Here is a 12,905-nt window from a genome sequence, read left to right as displayed (position 1 = left end):
AAGCACAGAGCAGAGCTTCGGGTCACCTGGCTGAGCCCACTCAGGACCGAGAACCAGGGCTGGGATGACAGTCACGGCCACAAAAGCCCCACCAGGCTGGCTCTGTAAACATCCCCATTTTACAGGCAGGAACGCAGAGGTTCAGGGGGGCAAAACCGCTTGCTGAGGTCTCACGGTGACCCGTGACACCACCTTTTTCCCCTTTTTATCCTTATTATTAGTATTGTCACTATTTTGGGGACAGCGTCTCTCTCTGTCGCCCAGGCTGGAGTGCAAGGACGCAGTCTTGGCTTGCTGCAACTTCCGCTTCCTGGATTCAAGCGATTCTCCTGCCTCAGCCTCCTAAGTAGCTGAGACCACAGGCCCTCGCCACCATGCCCGGCTAATTTTCGTATTTTTAGTAGGGACAGGGTTTCACCACGTTGGGCAGGCCGGTCTGGAACTCTCGGCCTCGCGTGATCAGCCTGCCTCAGCCTCCCAAAGTAGTTCTGGGCTTAGAGGTGTGAGCCACCGCCCCTGGCCTTCGCCTTGGTGTCTTTTATCCTTAATTTTTTTTTTTTTTTTTAAAGTAGTGAGATCACAGCTCACTGCAACCTGGACTTCCCAGGTGCAAGTGACCCTCCTGCCTCAGCCTCTCAAGTAGCTGGGACTCTAGGTGCATGCCACTGTGCAAGGCTAATGAGTTCTTTCTGGTTGTTTTTATTTTTGTTTTAAGAGATGGGGTCAGGCCGGGCGCGGTGGCTCAAGCCTGTAATCCCAGCACTTTGGGAGGCCGAGGCGGGTGGATCACGAGGTCGATAGATCAAGACCATCCTGGTCAACATGGTGAAAGCCCGTCTCTACTAAAAATACAAAACATTAGCTGGGCATGGTGGCGTGTGCCTGTAACCCCAGCTACTCAGGAGGCTGAGGCAGGAGAATTGCCTGAACCCAGGAGGCGGAGGTTGTGGTGAGCCGAGATCGCGCCATTGCACTCCAGCCTGGGTAACAAGAGCGAAACTCCGTCTCAAAAAAAAAAAAAAAAATTAGAAAAGAAGTCCAAATGCTTTATACACAGCCTTCTGTTTTGGAAAACGCACGCTATGATTGCAGCTCTGGTCTCCTGCTACACACCCTAGCTATCCGGGTACGTGTGTGCGTGTTCCTTTCCTTGCTGCCAAATAAAGCACACATGTGTTTTAAGTTATAAGCATTAACTCACTGTATACAAAGCATTCGTGAAACATGTGAGCATAGCATTAGAGAAACATAGAAAAAAAGCAGAAAGCAGTCAATGTATTTATTTATTACGGAGACAGGGTCTGTCACTCAGGCTGGAGGGCGGTGGTGCCGTCATGGCTCACTGCAGCCTTCACTTCCTGGCCTCAAGCGATCCCCCTGCCTCAGCCTCCCAAAGTGCTGGGATTCCAGGCATGGGCCACCACCCCCAGCCTTAAAGCAGTCAGTTTAGAAGTGGCGATAGCATGGGAACTCAAAGAAAAAAAAGAGAGAGAGATTAATGATGCAGGATGGATGTCCAGGACCCACCTGCTGGGGACGCAGTGGCTTAATTCCATGGGCTGCAGGGTCTGAGGTCATGGCAAATACAGCAAACTCCCCCACCAGGAGGGTGCCCAGGCCATGGGTGAGGAATCGATTCATGAGCACCGGCATGGACCAACTTACGGATTTTCCTGGGCCCAGCTGTCCCACAGTCATTGCCAAGGCATACCCTTCACATCGACATCCAGGACGTTGCTGTCCTGATCATCCGTGGCCCAGGGAATGATGGAGAAGACAGTACCTGCTCTGTGCTGACATCCCAAGCGTTTTGGTCACCAGCCAAGCATCTCTGACCCCAAAAGACCCAATGAGCCACTCTATACCATGCTGGTGACCCATTGTCAGGAAAGGGGCATTCTTTTATTTATTTTATGTGTGTGTGAGAGACAGAATCTCATGCCGTCGCCCATGCTGAAGTGCAGTGGCACAATCTCGGCTCACTGCAACCTCCACCTCTCGGATTCAAGCGATTCCCCTGCCTCAGCCTCCCTAGTAGCAGGGACTACAGATGCACGCCACCACACCTGGCTAATTTTTGTATTTTTTTGAGACAGAGTTTCGCTCTTGTTACCCAGGCTGGAGTGCAATGGCACGATCTCGGCTCACTGCAACCTCCGCCTCCTGGGTTCAAGCAATTCTCCTGCCTCAGCCTCCTGAGTAACTGGGATTACAGGCACGCGCCACCATGCCCAGCTAATTTTTTGTATTTTTAGTAGAGACGGCGTTTCACCATGTTGACCAGGAGGGTCTCGATCTCTCGACCTTGTAATCCGCCCGCCTCGGCCTCCCAAAGTGCTGGGATTACAGGCTAATTTTTGTATTTTTAGTAGAGACGGGGTTTCACCATTTTAGTCAGGCTGGTCTCAAACTCCTGACTTTGTGATCTCCCCGCCTCGGCCTCCCAAGGTGCTGGGATTACAGGCGTGAGCCACTGCACCCGGTAGGGACATTCTTTTGCTTGGTGAAATGCCCCCAGAGCCCACGCCAATCAATGAGCTGTATGGGCTGGGGGTGGATGCCAGCCTTGGCTTCGGCTTCAAGGGCGATGTTTGAAAGCCATTCTGTGACATTCTCACTGTCCTGAATGGACTCACTGTGCCACTGCCAGCGGGGGCCTTCCCTTGGGATGGGACATGGAGAAGGAAAACTCCAGAGAAATCCACTCGGACTTGCTTCTATTCCTGATAGCACCCAAAAAGCCTGCCACCTAGTTTACAGATTGCTACCTCTACTTGGGGGGTTCCTGACTGCCACCTGCTTCAGAAGACAAGTACCAGCTAAAACCTGCCACCATACGTCACACTGAGTGTGTCTGATCCTCTGTGGTGAGGGAAGGTGGATGGACATTCTCCCCAGTAAAGGCTTAGCGTTGGCTGGGCGCGGTGGCTCACGCCTGTAACCCCAGCACTTTGGGAGGCCGATGTGGGTGGATCACCTGAGGTCAGGAGTTCAAGAGCAGCCTGACCAACATGGTGAAACCCCATCTCTACTGAAAATACAAAAATTAGCCAGGTGTGGTAGTGTGCACCTGTGATCCCAGCTACTCAGGAGACTGAGGCAGGAGAATCGCTTAAGCCAAGATCATGCCACTGGACTCTAGCCTGGGCAACAGAGTGAGACTCCATCTCAAAAAAAAAAAAAAAAAGACTTGGGCCAGGTGCGGTGGCTCATGCCTGTAATCCCAACACTTTGGGAGGCCAAGGCTGGTGGATCATGAGGTCAAGACATCAAGACCATCTTGGTCAACATGGTGAAACCCCGTCTCTACTAAAAATACAAAAAATTAGCTGGGCATGGTGGCGCGTGCCTGTAGTCCCAGCTACTCAGGAGGCTGAGGCAGGAGAATTGCCTGAACCCAGGGGGCAGAGGTTGCGGTGAGCCGAGATCGCGCCATTGCACTCCAGCCTGGGTAACAAGAGTGAAACTCCATCTCAAAAAAAAAAAAAGGACTTAGTGTCTCTGTCTCTCAGAAAACCACACACATACACACACACACACACACACACACACACACACACACACAGAGACTAATGAGGCTAAAGAGATGGGCATACCATGTTCATGGACAGGAAGGTTGAGGCTCATAAAGATGCTGATTAGTTCATTTAATTATCCCAACCCACCAGAAGGAGCCAATCTTGCAGATACCCTGATTTCAGACTTCAAGCTTCCAAAGCTGTGAGAGAACAAATAAATTAATTTCCCTCTCTGTAGTTTCAACATAATCCCAATTAAAATCATGACAGAGCTTTCCCTGGAACTCAATATGGTGCTTCAAACATTTAACTGGAGCAGCAGAGGGTTGCAAATAGTTGGGACATCACGGAAGAAGAACAGGGCGGTACTACCTGTCATACCAGATACTGGGACCCACGACAAAGCCTGTAATTAAGTCAGGAAAATACTGGCCCAGAAAGCAGCACATTGACCAATGGATTCGGATTAAATGCTCACAGACAGCCCTATGCAGGTCAGGATTTTGTTCCAGAAAGAGAGTCTGTCCCAGCAGTGGGGAGGGGAGGCCAGCCCATAAAAGGATCTGGGAAATGGGAGACCTTGTTGAAAACAATATTGCTTCTTTACTTCACACCAGCAAAACTCCACGTGGGTCACGGAGTTACACACCAAAATATAACAAAATAAACCTTTTTATTTTGTTTTGTTTGTTTGTTTGTTTTATTTTATTTTTATTTATTTATTTATTTTTTAGAGACAGGGTCTCACTATGTTGCCCAGGCTGGAGTACAGTGGCTATTCACAGGCGCGATCCCACTACTGATCAGCATGGGAGTTTTGACCTGCTCCATTTCCAACCTGGGCCGGTTCACCCCTCCTTTTGCAACCTGGTGGTCCCCCGCTCCCGGGAGGTCACCATATTGATGCCAAACTTAGTGCAGACACCCGATCGGCATAGTGCACTACAGCCCAGCACTCCTGGGCTCAAGCGATCCTCCAGCCTCAGCCTCCCGAATAGCTGGGACTACTGGCACGCACCACCACGCCTGGCTTATTTTGTTGAGACAGGGTCTTGCTTTGTCACCCAGGCTGGAGTACAGTGGTGTGATTAGAACTCACTGTAGCCTCAAACTTACAGGCGCACATTCTCACGCCTGACTGTTCTTTTTTTTTTTTTTTTTTTTTTTTTTTGAGACGGAGTTTCGCTCTTGTTACCCAGGCTGGAGTGCAATGGCGCGATCTCGGCTCACCGCAACCTCCACCTCCTGGGTTCAGGCAATTCTCCTGCCTCAGCCTCCTGAGTAGCTGGGACTACAGACACGCGCCACCATGCCCAGCTAATTTTTTGTATTTTTAGTAGAGACGGGGTTTCACCATGTTGACCAAGCTGGTCTCGATCTCTTGACCTCGTGATCCACCCGCCTCGGCCTCCTAAAGTGCTGGGATTACAGGCGTGAGCCACCGCGCCCGGCCCTGACTGTTCTTTAATTTTTTTGTAGAGACAAAAAAATTTGCTATGGGGCACAGGCTGGTCTTGAACGCCTGGGTTCAAGTGATTCTTCTGCCTCAGGCTCCCAAAGTGCTGGGATTACAGGCGTGAGCCACCGCGCCCGGCGTGGGAGTCATTTTGATGGTGGATGGCTGGAGGAAGAAGATTCAGGGACGTTGGTGTGAGCCCGTCTCACGGGGAGGAAGCCGACGAGACTGACAGCAGAGGGATCCCGGTAAAGGAGAGATTGGAAGAAATGGGGTGGGGGGGTGCTCAGAGGTGGCCAGGGTGCGGGAGGGAGCCCCCCTACTCCCCGCCATCCGGCCACCAGCTTCCTCCTGATGCAACCTGACCTTCCATCTCTCTATCTGATTTTTTTTCCTATTTTTTCTTTTTTTTGAGATGGAATCTCGCTCTGTCGCCCAGGCTGGAGTGCAGTGGCACCGTCTCAGCTCACCGCAACCTCTACCTCCCATGTTCAATCAGTTCTCCTGCCTCAGCCTCCGGAGTAGCTGGGATGACAAGCATGTGCCACCACGCCAGACTAATTTTTGTATTTTTAGCAGAGACGCGGTTTCACCATGTTGGCCAGTCTGGTCTCGAACTCCTGACCTCATGATCCGCCCGCCTCAGCCTCCCAAACTGCTGGGATGACAGGCGTGAGCCGCCGCGCCCAGCCAGTTTCAGCATATCTTATGAGTAAACACCAACACCAACAGGCGGCAGAAAATAGCCTTCGCCGTCACCGCCGTAAAGGGTGTGGACAGAAGATACACGTGGGGTTGAGAAAAGCCGACACGGACCTCACCTAGAGGGCGGGAGAACTCACTGAGGATAAGGTGGACCGCGCGATCACCGTTATGCAGAATCCACACCCGTCCCAGGTCCCAGACTGGTTCTTGAACAGACAGAAAGACAGAAAGGATGCAAAACAGAGCCAGGGGCTGGTCAGCTGCTGTCCTGCTTGTTGCCCGAGCTGGACAACCAGCACCGTGAGACCTGGAGTGACCGAAGAAGATCTGGGGCCATACAGGGCTGCGTCCCTTCTGGGGCCTTCCTGTCTGAGGCTGGCACGCCAAGGCCACTGGCCACTGTGGCCGGACCGTGCGCGTGTCTAAGAAGAAGTAAGTCTGGGCCGGGCGTGGCGTCTCACGCCTGTAATCCCAGCACTTTGGGAGGCTGAAGTGGGAGGATCACGAGGTCAGGAGTTCGAGGCCAGCCTGGCTAACACTGTGAAACCCCGTCTCTACTAAGAACATGAAAACTTAGTCGGGGGTGGTGGCTCACGCCTGTCATCCCAGCACTTTGGGAGGCCGAGGCGGGCAGATCATGAGGTCAGGAGTTTGAGACCAGCCTGACAACACGGAGAAACCTCGTCTCTACTAAAAATAGAAAATTAGCCGGGCGTGGTGGCGCAGGCCTGTAATCCCAGCTACTCAGGAGGCTGAGGCAGGAGAATCGCTTGAACCCAAAAGGCGGAGGTTGCGGTGAGACGAGATCATTGCACGCCAGCCTGGGCAAGAAGAGAGAAACTCTGTCTCAAAAATAAATAAATAAATAAAATAAAATAAAATAAAATAAGTCAGTCTGTAGGCTTTGTCTGTTAATAGTTTATATACCTTTAAAAAAAAAAAAAAAGCCTGAGCCCAAAGCCCCGCCCTAAACGTCACCTCTGGTCCCCATCCCTGACTTACACCAGGCAGCAGCCAAGGCCACAGGGAAGGGGCCCCGCTTCCCGCCAGACCGTCTGCTGGAAACCCAGCTCTGGAGGTGGGCTGCCCCGCTGTCCGGTATGCCAGGGTGGAACCTTCTGGACTGACCATTTATGGGACAAGCCCCTAGGACGGCAGGCCTGGGACAGCCAGAAAGCCACAGAGCCCGCCAGCTAGACCAGGGTGACCGTGATGCCACTGGGGCTGGGCCATCTGCACCAGACTCTTCAGGAATAAGCCTCAGTTTCCCCACCTAAAAATGGGAGTGGGGCCAGCCACAGTGGTTCACGCCTGTAATCCCAGCACTTTGGGAGGCCGGGGTGGTTGGATTGCCTGAGGCCAGGAGTTCAAGACTAGCCTGGCCAACATGGTAACACTCTGTTTCTACTAGAAATACAAAAATTAGCCAGGTGTGGTGGCGAACGCCTGTAGTCCCAGCTACTCGGGAGGCTGAGGCAGGAGAATCATTTGAACCCGGGAGGAGGAGGCTGCAGTGAGCTGAGACGGCGCCACTGCGCTCCAACCTGGGTGACAGAGCGAGACTTCATCTCAAATAAATAAATGCATTAAAATGGGAGGGGGTGGTAGATGCTGAGCTGCTGGGCTTTGCGGGCTGTGGAAGGACTCTTATGTGGCTTGGGTCGTTCAAACAGCGTGTGAGGAGCCCCCTGAGGTCCCTGGGGATGTGTCCGTGGAGACGCATCTCGTGTGGGGCCGGGTGCAGGGGCCGGCAGGGCAGGGTGGGGGCGGCTGGCATCTGGGTCGCCTAAGAAGGTCTGGGCAGCAGACACCGGCCAGGCCTGGCTAACCCAGTTGGCACAGCCCCACCTGGAAGAGCCTAGGGCTGGGTTGAGAGACAGACAGAGGCAGGGAGAGGCACAGGAGATCCAGAGAAAAGCAGAGACAGAGAGAGGCAGGAGCGATGGGGAGAGATGAGACAGAGATACAGAGAGACTGAGAGACAAGGAGAAACGGAGAGAAAGGAGACCAGGAGACGGAGAAGAAAGACAGAGAGATAAGGAGAGAGATGAGAAAAAGACAGGGGCCGGGCACCGTGGCGCACGGTGTAATCACAGCACTGTGGGAGGCCGAGGCGGGTGGATCACCTGAGGTCAGGAGTTCGAGACCAGCCTGGCCAACATGGTGAAACCTCTCCTCTACAAAAATACAAAAATTAGCCGGGCATGATGCAGGAGAGGGAGCTGTAGGCCCAGCTACTTGGGAGGCTGAGGCAGGAAGATCCCTTGAACCCGGGAGGCGGAGGTTGCGGTGAGCCAAGATTGCACCACTGCACTCCAGCCTGGGCGACAGAGTGAGACTCTGGCTCCAAAAATAAATAAAAAAAAATTAAAAAAAAAAAAAAGACAAAAAAACCAGAGAAACAAAGAGACAGAGGCAGTAAGAGACAGAGACACAGAGTGATAGACGGAAGAGACAGAGACAAAGAGATGAGACAGAGACACACAGAGAGACAGAGACACAGAGAGAACCAGGGAAAGAGAGACAGGGAGACAGAGATAGAAAGACAGAGACAGAAGTGAGACAGAGAGATGAGACAGAGAGACACAGGGAGAGAGATGAGAAATGAGATAGACAAAGTTAGAAAGACGACACAAATATTTTGGGAGGCTGAGGCTGAAAAGTTCCAGCATTGTTTTTTTTTTTTTTTTTTTGAAATGGAGTCTGGCTCTGTCCCCCAGGCTATTGAACAGTGGTGCGATCTCGGCTCACTGCAACCTCCACCTCCCAGGTTCAAGAGATTCTCCTGCCTCCGCCTCCCGAGTAGCTGGGATGACAGGCGTCCGCCACCACACCGGCGAATTTTTGTATTTTTACTAGAGACGGGGTTTCACCATGTTGGCCAGGCTGGTCTCGAACTCCTGACCTCAGGCCACTGGGCCCCTGGCAGGTCGCGGCCCCATCCCAATCTTCCTGTGCCTTAGTTTCCCCACCTGGAAAGCGGGGCCCTGCGTGATCGCGGCACAGCTTGTGGGGACGCGTCGTGCTTGGGGCCGGGTGGGGTTTCCCCGCCCCTGCCAACGTTCTGTCTGTTCCGTTATTAAACATTGATAGAGGCCTCGGATTCACTCGGGGAGGGAGCCAGACACAGGTGCCCCAACCTGGGGAAGGAGGGGGAAGGGGCGGGGAGGGCGGGTAGAGGTTCCCGCAGAGGGGTTTATCAAGATCAGGAGGATTCTTAGGTAGCGCACCCAGAGCACAAGCCGGCAAAGGAAAATAGATCAACCCGACTCCATAAAATGTACCTTTTCTTCTGCAAAGGCCAGGCTTAAAGAGACGCGAGGCAGGCCGGGCGCGGTGGCTCACACCTGTAATCCCAGCACTTTGGGAGGCCAAGGCGGGTGGATCACGAGGTCGAGTGATCGAGACCATCCTGGTCAACATGGTGAAACCCCGTCTCTACTAAAAATACAAAAACTAGCTGGGCATGGTGGCACGTGCTACTCAGGAGGCTGAGGCAGGAGAATTGCCTGAACCCAGGAGGCGGAGGTTGCGGTGAGCCGAGATCGCGCCATTGCACTCCAGCCTGGGTAACAAGAGTGAAACTCCGTCTTAAAAAAAAAAAAAAAAAAAAAGAGAGAGAGAGAGAGAGAGAGAGACGCGAGGCACGGGGGCTCACACCTCTAATACCCAGCACTTTGGGAGGGCGAGCCAGAAGGATCACTTGAGCCCAGGAGTTCAGGACCAGCCTGGACAACATAGTGAGATCTTGTCTATACAAAAAATATTTAACAATTAGCCAGGTGTGGTGGTGTGTGCCTGTATAGTTCCAGCTACAGGGGAGGCTGAAGTCGGAGGATCGCTTGAACTCAGGAGTTCGAGGCTGCATCAAGCTATGATTGCATCACTGCACTCTAGTAACAGAAGGAGACTCTGTCTCTTAAAAAAAAAAAAAAAAGAAGAAAAAAAAAAGTAAAAAATAACAATCCCAGCATTTTGGGAGGCCAAATATTCGAGATCAGCCTGGCCAACGTGGTAAAATCTCGTCTCTACTAAAAATACAAAAAATTAGCTGGGCGTGGTGGCGCGTGCCTGTAATCCCAGCTACTCAGGAGGCTGAGGCAGAAGAATAGCTTGAACCCAGCAGGCGGAGGTTGTGGTGAGCTGAGATCGCGCCATTGCACTCCAGTCTGGGTGACAGAGCAAGACTCCATCAGGGCCGGGCAGGGCAGGGCAGGGCAGGGCAGGGCAGGGCAGGGCAGGGCAGGGCAAGGCAGGGCAAGGCAAGGCAGAAAGAAAGAGAAAGAAGGAAAGAAAGGTTGGAAGGAAGGAAGGAAGGGGTAAAAGTGTTGATGATGTGGAGAAATTTGAACCCTCACGCCTCGCTGGAGGGCGTGTGACATGGTACAGCCGCTGTATGGAAAAGTTCGGCAGTTTCTCCAGAAGTTAAACATAGAATCACCATACGACCCTGTGATTCCGCTCCTAGGTATCCACGGAGAGAACTGAAAACAGGTGTTTACGCCAAAACTTGTACACCAACACTCAGCCCTGCCCTGCGGCGGAGAGCTGGAATGCACCCAAACGTCCATCGATGGCCGAGGGGATAAATAAATCGGGACACAGGCACACAACAGACTGCTACTCAGCCATCAAAAAGAAGGGAGCCCTGATACACGCAGTAACGAGGATGGATTTCAAAACCATCTGAGTTTCTCTCACCAAAGAACAGACAAAAAGGCCACGTATCGTATGATTCCTTTGACATGAAATGCCCAGAACAGGCGGGTTCACAGAGCCCGGGAGCAGAGGAGTCGCTGCAAGAGGCTGGGGGAGGGAGGTGGGGGGTGACTGCTGACGGAATGAGGTTTTCTTTTTGTGGAGAGAAAACTGTTCTAGAATTAGGTATGAGTGATGGCTTGTGATTGTACAAAAACCACTGAATCGTACTTTTTTTTTTTTTTTTTTTTTTTTTTTTTAGACAGGGTCCCTCTCTGTCACCCAGGCTGGAGTGCAATGGTGCAATCACGGTTCACTGCAGCCTCAACCTCCTGGGCTCAAGTGATCCTCCTGCCTCGGGCTCTGAAAACAGTGGGATTTCAAGCGTGAGTCACCATGCCCAGTCTCAACTGTACACTTTTTTATTAATTACTTTTTTTTTTTTTTTTTTGGAGACTGAGTCTCACTCTGTCACCAGGCACCAGGCTGGAGTGCAATGGCGCGATCTCGGCTCACAGCAACCTCTGCCTCCTGGGTTCAAGCAATTCTCCTGCCTCAGCCTCCCGAGTAGCCGGGATTACAGGCACGCGCCACCATGCCCAGCTAATGTTTTGTATTTTTAGTAGAGACGGGGTTTCACCATGTTGACCAGGATGGTCTCGATCTCTCTACCTTGTGATCCACCCACCTTGGCCTCCCAAAGTGCTGGGATTACAGGCGTGAGCCACCGTGCCCGGCCAACTCTAACTTCTTAAATGAATGAATGAAACCGAGCTGTGAAATGGGGCATAACACAGTCCTGATCCCTGGGGCTGCTGCGAGAAGCTGAGTCATGGCTGCTCTGAGGAGCCCTGGAGTAATGGTTGCATAGTAGTTGCTCAGTAAATATCAGGCCAGGGCTCTGCTAAGCAAACATGCTGAGCCCATTGAGATAAAGACCCTTCCAGTTTTATAGAGGGGCAAGCAGAGGACCAAAGAGAACCTCCTGCTGGTCATGTTCGAGGGGCAGAAGGATTCTAAGTGGCTTCATCACAACAGGGAACTGAAGCCGGGCGCGGTGGCTCATACCTGTGATCCCAGCACTTTGGGAGGCCGAGGCGGGTGGATCACGAGGTCAAGAGATGGAGACCATCCTGGTCAACATAGTGAAACCCCGTCTCTACTAAAAATACAAAAAATAGCTGGGCTTGGTGGCAGGTGCTGTAATCCCAGCTACTCAGGAGGCTGAGGCAGGAGAATCGATTGAATCTCGAGGGGCAGAGGTTGCAGTGAGCCGAGATTGCTTGCCACTGCACTCCAGCCTGGATTACAGAATGAGACTTAGTCTCAAAAAAAAAAAAAAAAAAAAAAAAAAGTAAAAAGGAACCAGATGTAAAATGTTGGGTTTCAGGCATGGCCGGATCCAGGAACTAATACTTCATCTCTGCTGCTGTGTTCCCTGCAGACTCCTCTGGCAGGCAGGCGCCCCCACAATGGGAAGGAAAGAGGCTCCCAGCTCCAGGCTTCCCTCTGCCCAGCTCAGCCTCCTGCTAGTGGAAGCAGGGTCCTGCATCTTCCCCGTGCCCTCTGGCAAAAGTCCCAGCTAGCGTGTGATAAACATTGCCTGTCTCCCACTTCTCGCACCCTAGGGACTCCTCATGGGGGGGGGTTGCAGCCAGCTCTAGGGGCCCCCAAACGAGGTCTGAGAACACTGGGTGGGCTCAGGACTGGATGGCCGCCGGCAAGTGAGCACTTAGCTGCCTGGAGTCCCTGAAGGTCAGGTGGCTCCCATGAGGCCCCTTATCCAGCATCCCTTTCTCTCTGTCCACCTGGCCTCCTCCAAAGCCAGGAGAGCCCCCCTAAAAAAAAATAGGGAGGAGAGGCCCGGCACTGGGGCTCACGCCTGCAAACCCAGCACTTTGGGAGGTCGAGGCTGGTGGATCACTTGAGGTCAGGAGTTCGAGACCAGCCTGGCCAACATGGTGAAAGGCCATCTCTACTAAAAATACAAAAAAAAAAAAAAAAATTTTAGCCGGGCGTGGTGGTGAGCACCTGTAATCCCAGCTACTCGGGAGGCTGAGGCAGGAGAAACGCTTAAACCCGGGAGGTGGAGGTTGCGGTGAGCCGAGATCGCGCCACTGCACTCCAGCCTGGGTAACGAGACTCCATCTCAGTAAATCAATTAATTAATTAAATTAAATAGGGAGGATTTAGCGAGACTCCATCTCAGTAAATCAATCAATCAATTAAATTAAATAGGGAGGATAAACGCTCAAGGGAGGGGCATGCCTGCTGGAGGCAGACCCGGGGTGGGGCGGTGACTCTTGCAGAACTCTGAGCTGCCACCGTGTGGCTGGGGCACCGGGGCCCAGGCCTCGGTTTCCCCGTCTAGATGCATCTATGCGGAGACCAAGGCTCCCCACCACCAAAGGGGCGGGGCCTGGGCCTCTCGTCTCCTGGCCCTGTTGGCTGCCAGGGGTTTCTCCCCAGGAGGCCTCAAACTTTTTTGCCATAAAATCCAGTCGTTCTGGGCCTTCATTCCCCGCCTC

This window comes from Saimiri boliviensis, chromosome 14, assembly GCF_048565385.1.
Source record: "Saimiri boliviensis isolate mSaiBol1 chromosome 14, mSaiBol1.pri, whole genome shotgun sequence".
Taxonomy (NCBI): Eukaryota; Metazoa; Chordata; class Mammalia; order Primates; family Cebidae; genus Saimiri; species Saimiri boliviensis.
Note: the sequence above shows the minus strand (reverse complement) of the source record.